At 40.3% G+C, this 13759-nt stretch overlaps 1 protein-coding gene across 5 annotated transcripts in view; it reads left to right on the plus strand.

Annotated features, from left to right (window-relative positions):
* MGAT4C (MGAT4 family member C) overlaps nucleotides 1-13759 on the plus strand; it is a 335593-nt gene that overhangs the window by 198441 nt on the left and 123393 nt on the right. For 2 of the 5 annotated variants that reach the window (XM_080971496.1, XM_080971495.1), the window contains exon 1: nucleotides 4288-4460. The exons of the other annotated variants lie outside the window; for them this stretch is intronic. The gene's annotated coding sequence lies outside the window, so the exon portion shown is untranslated. Of the gene's footprint in view, nucleotides 1-4287; nucleotides 4461-13759 lie in introns of those variants that run through there. 5 annotated transcript variants of the gene reach the window in all.

Below are 13759 nucleotides of genomic sequence, written 5' to 3' on the forward strand. Positions count from 1 at the left end.
GGAAGAACTCAGGCTGCTAAAGTTTAATTCCTGATGCCCTCTTATTCATGTTACTGCACGGTATTGAGAATTGGTGTTAAAATCACATCCTTGAAGAAGGAAATCTCCTATATGTAATGGCTCACATTTCTGGCACCTGGAGTTGATCTTCGTCTCCCCTGCCCCCATCAGTGATTACATTTTTTCATTGCCATTGGTGTTCATAAACAAGGTTGCCAACTTTCCAAAGAAAGATCTTGCAGTTCTTCTGAATGGCACCTGAGGGGACAGGGCCCAGAATCAGTTCAGCTGTGGAGCCGTGGACACAGGTGAACAGTTTTTGTTGTGTCTGACAGCACAGGTTTGGGTAATAAGTCCAGACAGGGCTGACATAAGTATCTGGCATTATTGGGCAGTTGTCAAGGTCCCAATGGCTTGGCAGGACCCACTGCTAATACCAGCCGAGTGCTTCATCTCCATTTTAAAGCTCCCAGCAGTAGCTGCTATGTTTATTTTCAAAAATACTCTTGGGTGATGTGATACTATGGGCACTGTGCAATTCAAATGATGGCTAGACCAAGCTCCCTGGTGCTGCACACAGTATTTGAACTGCCAAGGCCAGATAAGACCCCTAAAAGCTGAAACTGGCCCTAGGTCTAGGGACAGAACCTAACAACTTTGGCGTGTCTAGGGGCAGAGCTCAGATTATTCACCTAAGAAATTGTGGTGTGCTTTTTTAAAAAGAAATTTTTTTGGCAACCAGGTGAAAGCAACGTGAAACCAAATGGTCAATAGGGTTTTTTGTTTGTTTGTTTTCTTGGGGGACGGGAGGCAGGAGAGGACAGGTGACTGGCCATCATGTGCACAAATCAAATTACCTCTTTCAAATCCCTTTCCTGGCATGCTGGTCTTAACGAAAGCAATGGGCCAAATGGTCTTAATCTGGTTTGTGTCTCTTGCACAGGAGTAACCAGTAAGTTCACTCTGTCAAATATCCATGCAGCTCTTTTTAGGGCAAATGCTTAAAATAATCTATGCACTTTCAAAATGTATGGGAACGGAATATAAATATAAAGCATTTAGGAGGTGGCCCAAAGGCTTTCTGTCTTTCTACGTTTTTTTTCTGATTAAAATCCTTTTCTAGCTGCTTGGAGCAGCTGTTTGGGAGCAGCCATCATTATAGCCATACAATTTATCATTATGCATTTTATTTATTATTATGTATATATCCCCATTTTTATCCTCAAAACAGCTCTGTGAGTTATGTCAGGCTGAGAGAAAGGAGTCACCAAGTGGGATTTATGGCCAAATGGGCATTTGAACCCAGGACATGGTGATCCATCACAACAATCATAACATACATTAAAGGGATGCATATATGAATATTCATATATGTGTGTGTGAAATGTAAGTAGGAGTAGGGATATCAGCAAATCCCAAGAAAATAGAAGTGGAAATTTCCACTGTTTGTATATTTGTCCCATGGTTTGGAATGGAAATCAATCTAGCAGAAATACAATTGGTATTCAATGCCTTGTTGTGTTCATTCTGCAAATGTTATGCAATTGATTATGTCCCCAGCCCATTCTCTATTGTGTTTTCTTTGCATTAAAATGAATGGAGAATTGTGTATTGACAACATAACTTACCAAATTCATGTAACTTTCATAATTTTGCCACATCAGACCATGAGACAAATAATGGGCTGACTGAGTTAGGATCTTGCCCAGTGGGAGAGAATTTCAGAGGACCCAGAAGATGTCTCTAGCGGGCTAGAGAGGTCACTGCCTCATCCAGGGGTATCTGATGCTGAGGATTCTGGGTGGGTTCCCACCACTCCATCTGCTCTCACACCTTGCCAGTCCCAATGACATGAGCCACCAGCCCCTTCTTCCCTCTCCACAGCTGCCAGTCAGGCTCAGATGTTTCTATTGGGCCTCTTTCTTCACCCACTCTGCCTACAGAGGTGTGGGACACTGGGTCTAGTCTCTTCAGAGGGGGTACTGCACCTCCATCCTCCACCTCTTAAGAGACAGAGATGTCTTCTCTGTTACCTGGGTCAACAGAGAGGCATGGACAGAAGGATCAGGTTCAGGTCCAGCCTACAATGTGGAGTACCGGATTGCTTGCTAAGGAACAGAAACATTTGCCGTGTTAAGCTGTGCCTGCCCCATTCCTTTATAACGGGATTGCAGGAGATGTGTCCTTGCTTTGAGTAGTCATATCACCTGCTGTGCCTTTGTTTATCCATGCCTTGAGTAGAGATGTGTATTGCCTGCTGAGCTTTTGAACTGTGTTTTTGCATATGTATTGCAGTGACTTGAGCATAAAAGCATTTGGGAAGAATCTTCCATTCAGTTCCAGTTCTTCCTTTAGTGGGAACCAGGATATAATGTAGTTTTTGGTGGGAGTTGATCTGCAGGGGAATGGAAACAACATTGCATATGATGAATACAGGATAGAATGTAAGTATCTGTAAGTAGTAGCAAATCATGCTTGGGAAGGTTCATAGTCATGTGATATAATCCATATATCTCTGTCCTGATCCAAGCATGATCCATTAGATGGGGGGGGGGGGATTCGCTCCTAATTGTGGAGTGACCTGAATACTCACCCAACCTTAGGGAAGAGTAGCTACTCAAAGGAGAAAACACGTTGCCTTGTATAGAAGTCTTACGAACAGGAGATGTTAAACCTCCTTTCATAAAGGGTTAGGGTTAGGAATTTAGAAGGTGTTGCTGAGTGACCTAAACCACACAGTCAGATTTCTATCACAGAGTGCCTCTCTGCTTGATCTTGGCTATTTATCGCATTAAATTTTCAGAGGAATATAATTTATACATGTTATATGCCTAAGCAGATTTTACTTCATAAATAATTCTTTTATTCACGACTCATATCTCCTTAGCAATTATTGGGCCTTACCTTTACCATTAATCATGAAAAAAACAAAAGTTGGCATTCCCATTGTCCAAATTCATCTTTCTGATCTGTAATTCAGTCTTGTGTCACTTTGCATGTGTCACTTTGTGTCACTTCCCCACCCCCTCTATACATTTCCATCTGAACTCCTATGTTTTGAGGCAGAAATAAATGAGCAGAGGTTTTCACTTTGGCCTAAAGTACATTTTGACTAATAGGCCAGTGTCTGGATCTCCACACAGAGCTGCTGTTTATTAAGTCCCCAGAATTTAATCTCCCAAGTCTTTACAACTTTGTGAAAGGACCACAAGGCAAAGGCAGAGTAGTTTATCAAGTTAATTCCCAAACTCCTATAATATTTTCCACCTTTGCTGTGTTCAGCTCAAGGTTTTTCTTCCCAGAGAATAAGGATAGTTGTAAGCTTTTGAAAAAGAAACTCTGAATTCAAAAACAGATTGGAGTGTTGTATGTTTTATTCAACACAGGCTTTATACCATTCAGATAAATGTAATGGGGTAGACCTTGGCAAGAGAAGGAAAATATTTAAGTGTGTGTGTGTTTTTGTAGCTTAATAACTTTTTAAAGTATTGCAATGATTATGTCAAATGTAGTTGAAGATTGCATTTTTGAGAGTTTTAAAAGAGAAATACAAATCATTTATAATTGGCTTTAAAATCACATTTTTGTCTGATTGCCAGTATTATAACATATTTAGCTCCTCTGTATAAATTATCATAATCAAAGCATTATCTTGCATTCCTATTTGACTACAGAATGCCCAAATTTCTACTTCCTATTTAGAGATCAGTATATATGTCTTATTTGGGCACACAATGTATCTTTTAAAACTTTAAAATCAATGCAACTCCAAAGCTTGCTTCAACAAAGTAAAACATCACAAAATAAACACCGCCCCCCCCCTTTTCCCAAGCATATATCTATCAGAAAGCCTGGGCACAATAGGAGACAATGTAAGCCCATTATGGTTGAATCCTCCAGATGCTGTATTCATTAACCTTTCCTTTAATATCCTTTCTGTACAATATTTTGATGATTACTGCCATTTAGTAAACAGATTATGAAAATGCAGTTCCCAAGGGCTCTAATTTAATAATTTAGGCAAATTAGTTTGGGTATATAGATATAGATATATATTTTATTTTTTACACATTCTCCTTCCCATTTTTAATCAATGTGCACCTGCCAGCTACTGTGTCTCTCCCAGAATGGGAGATTGCTGCCTATCCCTCTCCCAAGGAACAGAGATCCACACTGAAATGTGCATCTGACAGTTTAGGGTTAAGATATGATTCCAGGTAACAGAAGCCAATGAGAGTACACCCAGTTGATGTTTGTGACATCATCCCCCAGTCAGAGTACATAGAACAGCTGAGGTAGCTTTCAGCTTCAGTACTAGTGCCATTATGATGGATGTTTACATCTCTTCATGAGAGCCAATTATTTTGCTTTTGTGTGAGGCCCAAGAATCACTCATGCTGCCTGCATGCACAAAGCCTGTTGGATGTAGCTGAACGAATTGCTTTCTCTCTACTCCTGTGGTAAGAGAGTCTTTTGTTTTACTTCTTCTTTCTTCAGAAAAAAGAGATGATGGATCAAACCTGTACGGGGAAGGGAACCGTATTTAGAATCCAGGGGGTTGTGCTGTTTTAATATGTAAGCTGCAGCCTTTGTTATGTAAAGAAGGGTGTTATTTAAAGGGGGAGAAAAGCACGTGTGTGTATGTGTGTGTGTGTGTGTGTGTCTTATCTGGCTGACTGGCTGGAATTCTACTTTACAATATAAAATTGCAATGCCAGCCAGTGGGTGTTTTAAGATTTAGCACTGGATTGACGAAGCTGTAACCCTGATCAATAATTTACTGTACTTCTCCCCTTTTTATGTATAGACGTTTAGCATATAGGGGAAGGGGGAAGAGGTATATAAAAAAGGTTTTGCTGCTATCCACTTGTGCAGGAAGACAGAGAATTTGAGATCAGATCAAACTTTTAAAATGCTCCGGAATAGTTTTGTGTTGGTGTATACTTCTGCATTAGCAGCACAGGCTAATATTTAGATTATCCTGATTCCAAGATTAAGTTGTATGCACTTATTTTCATTTGTTGTGGAATAAGGAAATGAGAAACACACAGATTGTACAACTTGATGTCAGCAATAAAATATTGCTCGCGCGTGTGTGTGTGTGTGTGTGTGCGCTCTCTCTCTCTAATTACTTTTTTTTTGGGTCTGGTATAAAAATGTATAATTGTGCCCATCTTGGGCAGAGTAGAGCTGCTGTTCAGCTCTGTGGCTGTTCTCTGTGGGGTCCTGCTTATACGCCTTCCCTCTTTTGCAAGATAGTAAGCACATGTAAAGCTCCGTAACTGATGTGGATTTAGGAGATTAGCAGTGACACTGACTCTGACAAATCAGATACAATAATGGTTTAATTGACTGAGGGAGTTGAAGGGCTACTGTATGAACAATCCAATAACCAGTTTAAGTAGTCAAATAATGTGCATAATGAGAAGAACTAAATAACAGGTTGAGGTTAATATAAAAGCTGATGACAGTTGTTTAGATGGGAATGATTGGAATCCATTGACTATTTACCACTTAACATCTGTCTTTATTGTTTCTAATTTCAATAATCTCTGATAGCATGCACTCTTAAAACTCATTCTTATTGTACTATTTGTAATTTCATCACCTGCCTACATGTCTCAGATTTGTGTTAAAGTATCAGTAATATAGGAGATGTACTGACTTTCAGTTCAGGAGTTTCTTAAAAGATAATATGGGTTTCTTGCCTATCCTGTACTTGCTTACATTTTTTTCTTTTTCTATCTCAGAAGTGCTTTAACAGTAGCTCTGATTACTTACCACTTCTGATTTAGCTCTTTTGGTGCATACATGCCCAAACAATGCCATGTGTGAATGAAATAGTAAGTGAATGAAATTGTAGATAGTCTTAGATTAGGACAAAAACTTCAGTGACTGAACAACTTTTCCCATAGCAAAACAATCAAAGGCACTTATGGATGACTATTTAAACACAGAAGACTCACACAACTCTGAAAATGGGAATGCAGATTGAATTTAGGTGTGCAGTGATTGATTCTGCATATTCCCAAATCCCAGGTTTTCTTTGTGGATGGTTACTCCCTTCATGTATCTCTCTCTCTCTCTCTCTCTCTCTCTCTCTCTCTCTCTCTCTCTCTCACCCCTTTGGAGATGGCAAGCAATAGTGTAATCTTCATTTGTTTTAAATGGGCATGGGTTCATGGAGACAACCATTGCACTTCCAAACTTAGTCTCTATAGATGGATCTTTTATTGTCAAGCTAAACTGATAATTTCTGCCAACTATACAAATATACAAATGTATATTTTTTGGTATTCTTTCACATATGCATAGTTATAACACCAATTCTGTATTTGTAAGAACTCAATTTTTTAGTGTTTAGTGCCTACATTTTGGAACTCCTTTACTATTGAGATCCAGCAGGTGCCTTCACTGTGCTCTTTTTGATGCCTGCTAAAAAACAGTCCTGTTTAGATAAGCCAAATACTTCGAAAATTGAGGTGATTTTAATCTGTTTCAGTATTTTAACTTGTGTACGTTTTAAAGTTCTTTTTGATATTATTGTTTCATCTTTTGTAAACCACTTTGAGATTTTTGAACAATCAAGCGGTGTATAAATTTTATGAGATGAATAAATAGAGAACAAACATTTTACTATTCATTGGAAGTTTTAAAATGGGTTAGATGGCCATCCATCAGGGGTTATTTAGCTGTGATTTCTGCACAGCAGAGGGTTGGACTAGATGACCCTTGGGGTAACTTCCAATGTACAATCATTTGAATCTATAATTCTCCAACCCCAAGGGTTTCTGAGAGTGGTGACCAGTTAAAAGAAAACCACACAATTAGAACAGCTAGTCATTAATATATTAAAACTTTAAAACATTGTGTAGTTCTCCAGACTGGGAGAAATTAAACTTGTTGCCAACACACTCCAAAAATATGTGTGATATCACTTCTTTCAAATTCCTCCTCAAAATCCACCTTTTCCACATCTTTTCCACAGATGTTGTTCTATTATTATTAAATTCATATACTATCCTTCATCTGAAGACCATAGGGAAGTTTACAATCTAAAAACAAGATACGTAAACAAAACTGGGCCCATTGAAAAGGATCTAGATGAAAATTGATTTCCTCCAAGAACTCCTGAATCTGGTCCACTACCACCCATTCAAGAACCTTGCCCAAGAAGAGGAGCGTGACAACTGGCCAGTAATGACTTAGATGTTCCAAATCTAGGGAGGGTTTCTTGAGGAATGGGTTTACCACTACTGCCTTCTAGCAAGCAGGGACCACCCCCTCTCACAAGGAGGCATTAATCACCTTCCTGGTCTAGCCAGCTGTCCCCTCCTTGCTAGTTTTTATCAGTCAAGGTGGACAAAGGTCCAGAGCACAAGTGGTCACCTTGAGTGATCAAAGCACCTTGTCTACACCCTCAATCCAGGTACTCCTGGGCCCATTGCTGTCACTTGAGGCTCAGGTGGCCTCAGTGATGTGAAGTGCCCTCCATCAGCTTGGGCTTGTGATGAGATGGAAATGGGATTTTTCACTGGTGTCACCAGTGTTAAGGAACACACTCCCTGCTGAAATACCAAAGGCTCCATCTGTATTGGCATTCCACCTTCGTTTGAAGGCATACCTGTTTACACATTTATTCCCTTGATCTTTTGACCCAAGTCTCCCATTTTAATTGCTGTGCTGTTTTATTTTGATTGTTTTATTGCATATATTAAACATGGATACTTATATTTTAATGTTATAATGGGATTATTGTATTGTGTATTTTAATGATGGCATATTTTAAATTTTGCATTTTCTCAGTTTCTGCAATTGGTTTTTATGTTTTATAAACTGTTTAGAAGCCATATGAAGTGATATGTCCTGTTCCATGACCAATAAGCATGGGACGCCTTTGTCCAGTGGCTCTGTGGCCCATAGATTACAGCAAAGTACTGGGCAAGGTTTTGTCCAGTATCTCCTCTGTGTGAAGGGCTCATGGGACAAAGCTGTCCCATGAGTCCTTGCTGCAGGAGGGGAAAGCCTATATAAGGCTGCTTCCCCTAGAACTGAGAGCCATTTTGCTTTGAGAGCTTCCCACCCGCCCACCCTTAGGTTACAGCCTTCACTGAGCAATTTTGGGTTGCTGGTTGACAGGGCCTAAAAGGAATCTTTTTCTCTTAACCTGATTGGCACTTGGTTGGGGTTTTTTTCTGCTTTTCCCTCAGTGAAATTATGGCTTTCCATTGTTAGGAGGAAGAACGTTGTTTGTATGAGGGTGGAAATGGCATTGGGCAGGATAAACATAGTATAGGGGGCCTCCCATAAGGGACCTGAGGGGGAAATTGACTACAGCAAACCCAAGCATGGGTTTTGTATCTGCCTGGTTGGAATCTGTCCCCGGCCCCCAAGTGAGAACTTGCTTCCTTGCTTGCAGCACGGCAAGGTTCAACACTGGTCAACTCCTGTCATACAGGTTTGAAGTGATCGAGCAGATCCATTCCATCAACATGGGGCTTGTGGAATAAGGAACTGATCCTGGGAGTCAATGCCATGCCAACCCTTGCCTGCCTGCTGCTGTCAAGAAAGAATTAGCCTGATTTTACCCCATCACTGTTGTACAAGCTGGTTATTTTGCTGCTCTCATGGGTCACATAATGTACTTGCCTGGGCAAATAAAGTCATAATCATTCCATGATGCCCACACATCTGTTTCTAAATCCGCAACTCTAAGTAAACTTGCTAATGAGTAAACCCTCTTGAACTCAATGGGGATCAACTTCCAAGGTAGCATGCTTTGGACCATGCTGTCAGTGTACTAGTCTTTTAAGTCATGCGTTGCCCAATCCTCTTGGGATTTATATCCCAGTTGGTTATTCCAAATTGAGGCTGCAGTCCTGTTTACACTTATCAGGAGTAAGTCTCACTGATTATTGAGAAATACCTCTGAGTAAATATGCATAGAACCAGGCTGTAGCTTTTACAAGCAGAAACTGCATGTCTTAAAATATCAGGCACACCTTCAAACCTTTTGCAAACCTTGAATTTCATATTTTATGATATCCATGTGAAACAGGGTGCCATGACAAGGTTGAAGGATATTGACTCACTAAGGCCACTTAGAAAGTTGAGTCCATCTTTTATGAGGCTTTTACTATAGTTGCTACTTGTATCTCTCCACACAGTGAGATGTGCTTGTAACCACCACCCCCTCCTGTATACTTACAATTCTGAACAGGTGTCATAAACTACAGAAGAAATGTGCAAAATATTTTAGATGTTCCACCTAATGCTAGCAGACAGGAGATGATCAATGAGATTTTTTCCCTTCTGTTCTCATCCTGTAGATAAATAATTCCCTGAAAAGTGGAAATGAATAAAATAACACAGTCAAAGCTTTGGCATCTGTCCTGCTCTGTTTCCACAGAATCCATGAAGAGCCACGGTCGTCTTATTGTAAAATCCTATGCTGGCATTTAATGACAAAAGGGCCATGACCAGGTACACCATCAAAGGTTTGTTGTGCTTCTCTAGCATTGACCTTCTCACATTCATAGAACTCTTGGGAACCAGAATGTTGGCGGATTTCACAGCATCCTTACCTATGGTAAGTGCAGGCAGGATCAGGAAGCGGAGGGCAAACAAAAGAGTGAAATGTTAGGAGGAGCAGGAAATGCTAAGGACCATAGGAGCCAACTCCTAGGGACCAAGTCACTTCGCCAGCCCCCCCTCAGTTGATGGACATTGCCATTCTAACGGTGTGTGTGTTCCACTTCTTGTGATTGGTTATGCAAGGCACTGCTCACCTGGTGCCCACACTATTTTGTTCAAGTTGGCATCCCTGCTAATGACCAATGTCTGAGAATACAGAACAACTAAAACACTCCAAATAAGAGTCACTGCCAGTTCTGTGCTTTTTATTCCTTGGAATTTTTCTGCCTCATTCTTAGGGCACAGGAGAATATCTTAAATGTTGGTGGGTTTTGAGCAACCACAATGAGGTGGCTGTGTGGTGTGTAGCCTCCTTGTTTGTCTGTGTTTCCAGAGCAGGGAAAAAATGCTCAACTGGAGGAATTCCATTGTGATGTTTTTAACTGGACTCTAATTGAAGTCCACACGGGAAGGCTGTAGATTGCGGACCACTGAGATGAGATAATTTGTAGAGAGAATGGACTCTCACAAACACTCCCTCACAAACAAAGTAAGTGCAACCAATATCCTTCATGTGAGCCTTCAGGATTTCACCATTTCCCCACCTCTCGCCAAATGATGATTTTCAAATGCAAATAATTTTCCTCATTAATTGATGGAAAATAGTAATGGAGCAGGGAAACCCTGGAGAATTTTTTGGCAGGGCACTGGTCAATACACAATTAACTTATAAATACACCCAAATACACCTTGTGAAAGGTAATTGTTTATGGAGTGTGTGTGTGTGTGGTTTTTTTACTCTGTCCCTCTTGCATCTGTGGTAGCTTCTATTGGAATGCAAATAGCAACAACAGTGGCAGCTTCTATTGAAATGCAAATAGCAGCAGATGATGATGGTCATTGGGACCACAGTAAGGGAGGAATGTGCACCTGCACATGGCCTGGGTACTGATGGATGTTGTGAAAGGCCAAACTATACAATGGATCTCCAATGGCTGTTGCATTGGAATTGCTGGTGCATATATTTTATACTTGGCTATGCTGGTATACCACAGAAAAATACTATTGGGACCGATTGCCAACTTGCATCATCATCCTAGCATGATTTGGGAATAATTGCTATTTTTTTATAATGGTGTTTCTGCATAGGTGGTTATGGGAAGGGTAGAAGGTAAACCCATTTCTATTGCCCGTGACAGATTAGTGCCCCAACTCCTTGCAGCAAAAATAATAAGGTGCAAGGATCTCTACATGTCCTGGCATGGAAGAAAATGCTTGCAAAGTTGGTTGCTAGATGGTAGGATAAATTTAAAAGATGGATTAATATTTTCAAAGTTTGAAAACATTGGCACACTCAGTTAAACTCATAGAAAAATGAAAGCAAACAACTCCAAAATATTGGTCCACAGAGAGGATTCAAAAGATGTATTTAGAACGGAATAGGGTATGCCTGTCTCTATCTCTCATTGTGTCCTTCAGCCACATAACATACGAGTCATTTATGGTAAACAATAATGGTTATCACTATGTGGTGGAAGTAGTTATATCTTTTAGACTTGGCAGATTCTGGTAAACTTGCAAAGGAGCCCCTCCTCCCCACATTCTCATGATTTTTGAAGATCAGTCAATCAGAACATTTGAGCTTGGCTCTTTTATAGACGTGGCTGCTATTAGAATATTGTTTTATGGACTTTAATTGCTTTGTTGTATTTTGACATTGTGTTTTCAGCTGCCCTGGAAATTTATTTTGAAGGGCAGGGTGTAAACGTTTCCCATGAAGAATAAATCAATATTCAAAGAAACACGTTTGATTTCTGAGTCTTACCTGTCATCTATATGTAGACTGAAAGCCTATTGAATTTTCTGTCAGGGTTTTCGGAAGCAAACTGAGAAAATGCTTAGCATGAAGATGTCATCACTTAACGAATCAAATTCTGCAATGTAACTCCTAAATTAATGATTCCTCTCACTATTTACTGTGTATGACTCATGTAAAATAATTGTATCATGAGTTCTGTCGTGACCTCCTTTCTGAAAGCATCAAGAGCCTTTGAGATTCATGAAGTAGGTTTCACAGTAGATGTTATGAATAAATTGTGTAAATAATTATTTGTTTGAAAATATACTGATAAAACTCTCTATCTACTAGAGAAGACTATCCATTAACTAAAGGAATTGGTGATAATCATAGCCTTTGATATTCTTATAGCTCTTTGGAATCATTAGGCTGAGGTTGGCAAGTTTTCTTGGATTCACAATATAAGGTATAATATCTGCCTCTGCAGCATCTCTTAGCTTCCTTTCAGGACCTCAGATATATATAAAATTATAGGCAGCTATTCCAATCCCATATACCACAAGAAAAGATAATAGGAACTAATTACTTCCAACAATACACTGCTTACTGGGGGAACCCCCACAAATAAATAGGACTTCTTACTTCTGAATAGACATGGCTAGGATTGTGCTATAGATGTGTTTTATTGGTAATTTTACTATTCTTTAACTCTCAAGAGGTCTATCTACTTAAAAAGGTTTGCGTTCCAAAGAGAGGCGGAGGTTGCATTCATATGCGGGGTTTATTCTGTTCATTTTACTGATTATAAGATTAGAGCTTCTGTCCCCTTTTCTAACATTCCTTTCACACTGCAGTACCATGTTGTGCCTAATTTCATTCACACTAGTAGGTCCTCCAGTGTGACACGAAAGTTAGAAATCGGGACAGCAGCACTGCCCTTACAATAATCCCCTCTGCTCAACAGCAGAGAAGAGCTATTTGCAGAGCATCCCTAGCAAGATGGTGGGGCAGGGAATACCCTGCAGGTTTGAACAGGAGTGAGGCAAAGGATGACTAGGTCAGAGTGCTTGTTCACTTTGAGTCTGACCGTCTTTTCAGCGGTCATCTTTTGGCACAAGTCTGACAGCAACAGAGAGCTAGAGAAAACTTGGACCCTGTGGCCAGGCCTAAGCAAAACTCCCATGGTTTTCCAGGAAAGGAAAAGGATTATTTCCAGAATCAAAAACATGGAAATGTGTGCTAAACTTGCACTATATTCCATTAAATTTCTGGAAGTGTTTTGTTTGGGTTTTTTTTTAAAAAAAAACAATAGAAAGATCTAATATAATGCACAAATCAATTGTTTGGGAAATGTTGGGAAAACAGAATGTCTGTGTGAATGCAGCCTGACATAGAGACAGAAAATTGAGACTGGAGGGATACAGTTTTGGATAAATGAAAGACTGGATGAATAAAATTTAAAAGAAAAAAAATATTGGCAGAATATTTTCTTTTGTCACTTGCCATGTGGTTTTAATCTGTTGCCAATACTTTATACAGTGGTACCTTGGGTTACATATGCTTCAGGTTACAGACTCTGCTAACCCAGAAATAGTACCTCGGGTTAAGAACTTTGCTTCAGGATGAGAACAGAAATTGTGCTCCGGTGGCGTGGCGGCAGCAGGAGGCCCCATTAGCTAAAGTGGTGCTTCAAGTTAAGAATAGTTTCAGGTTAAGAACAGACCTCTGGAACGATTTAAGTACTTAACCTGAGGTACCACTGTAATGGAAGTTACGATGAAGATTATCATATATATTTGAGTGTGTGTGTGTGTGTGTGCGCGCGCGCGCCCCATGAATGGGACTGGCCCTACCATTAGGCAGGGTGAGGTAGACACCTCGAGCCAAAGACGATGAGCAGTGGGCAGTAGTGACAAGGAGACTGTGTTCTATTTGGCCTGCTCTGTGACCCCTAAGAGACCTTGCTATCTTCAAGTGTGGTGCAGGATACTATTCCGTCATCAGCAATGCTGTAAAATTCAGCTACCAGTTGGGCTGGTTAACTGCTTACATGTTTAGAAAACACATCTTCTCATTTACCTCAAGCAGCAAAATGCATTAAGCTGGCCCTCCCCATGCGAAGAAAAAAAAAAGCCAATTTGGAAGGGAAGGGAAATCCTTCAATTTTGGCTGAGAAAAAAGGCACACTGGGCCCTTCCAACGTCAGCTCAGATGCAGTGCCCCAAAACGTCAGACACAAAGCCACGAGCAACATGTAGCCAGAAGCCTCGCAACACACAGCTCTGGGCACTGTGCTGCTATACAGCTGTTGGTCCACTACAAAGAGGT

The sequence above is a fragment of the Podarcis pityusensis genome, assembly GCF_964106645.2.
Source record: "Podarcis pityusensis genome assembly, chromosome: 10".
NCBI classification, from domain to species: Eukaryota; Metazoa; Chordata; class Lepidosauria; order Squamata; family Lacertidae; genus Podarcis; species Podarcis pityusensis.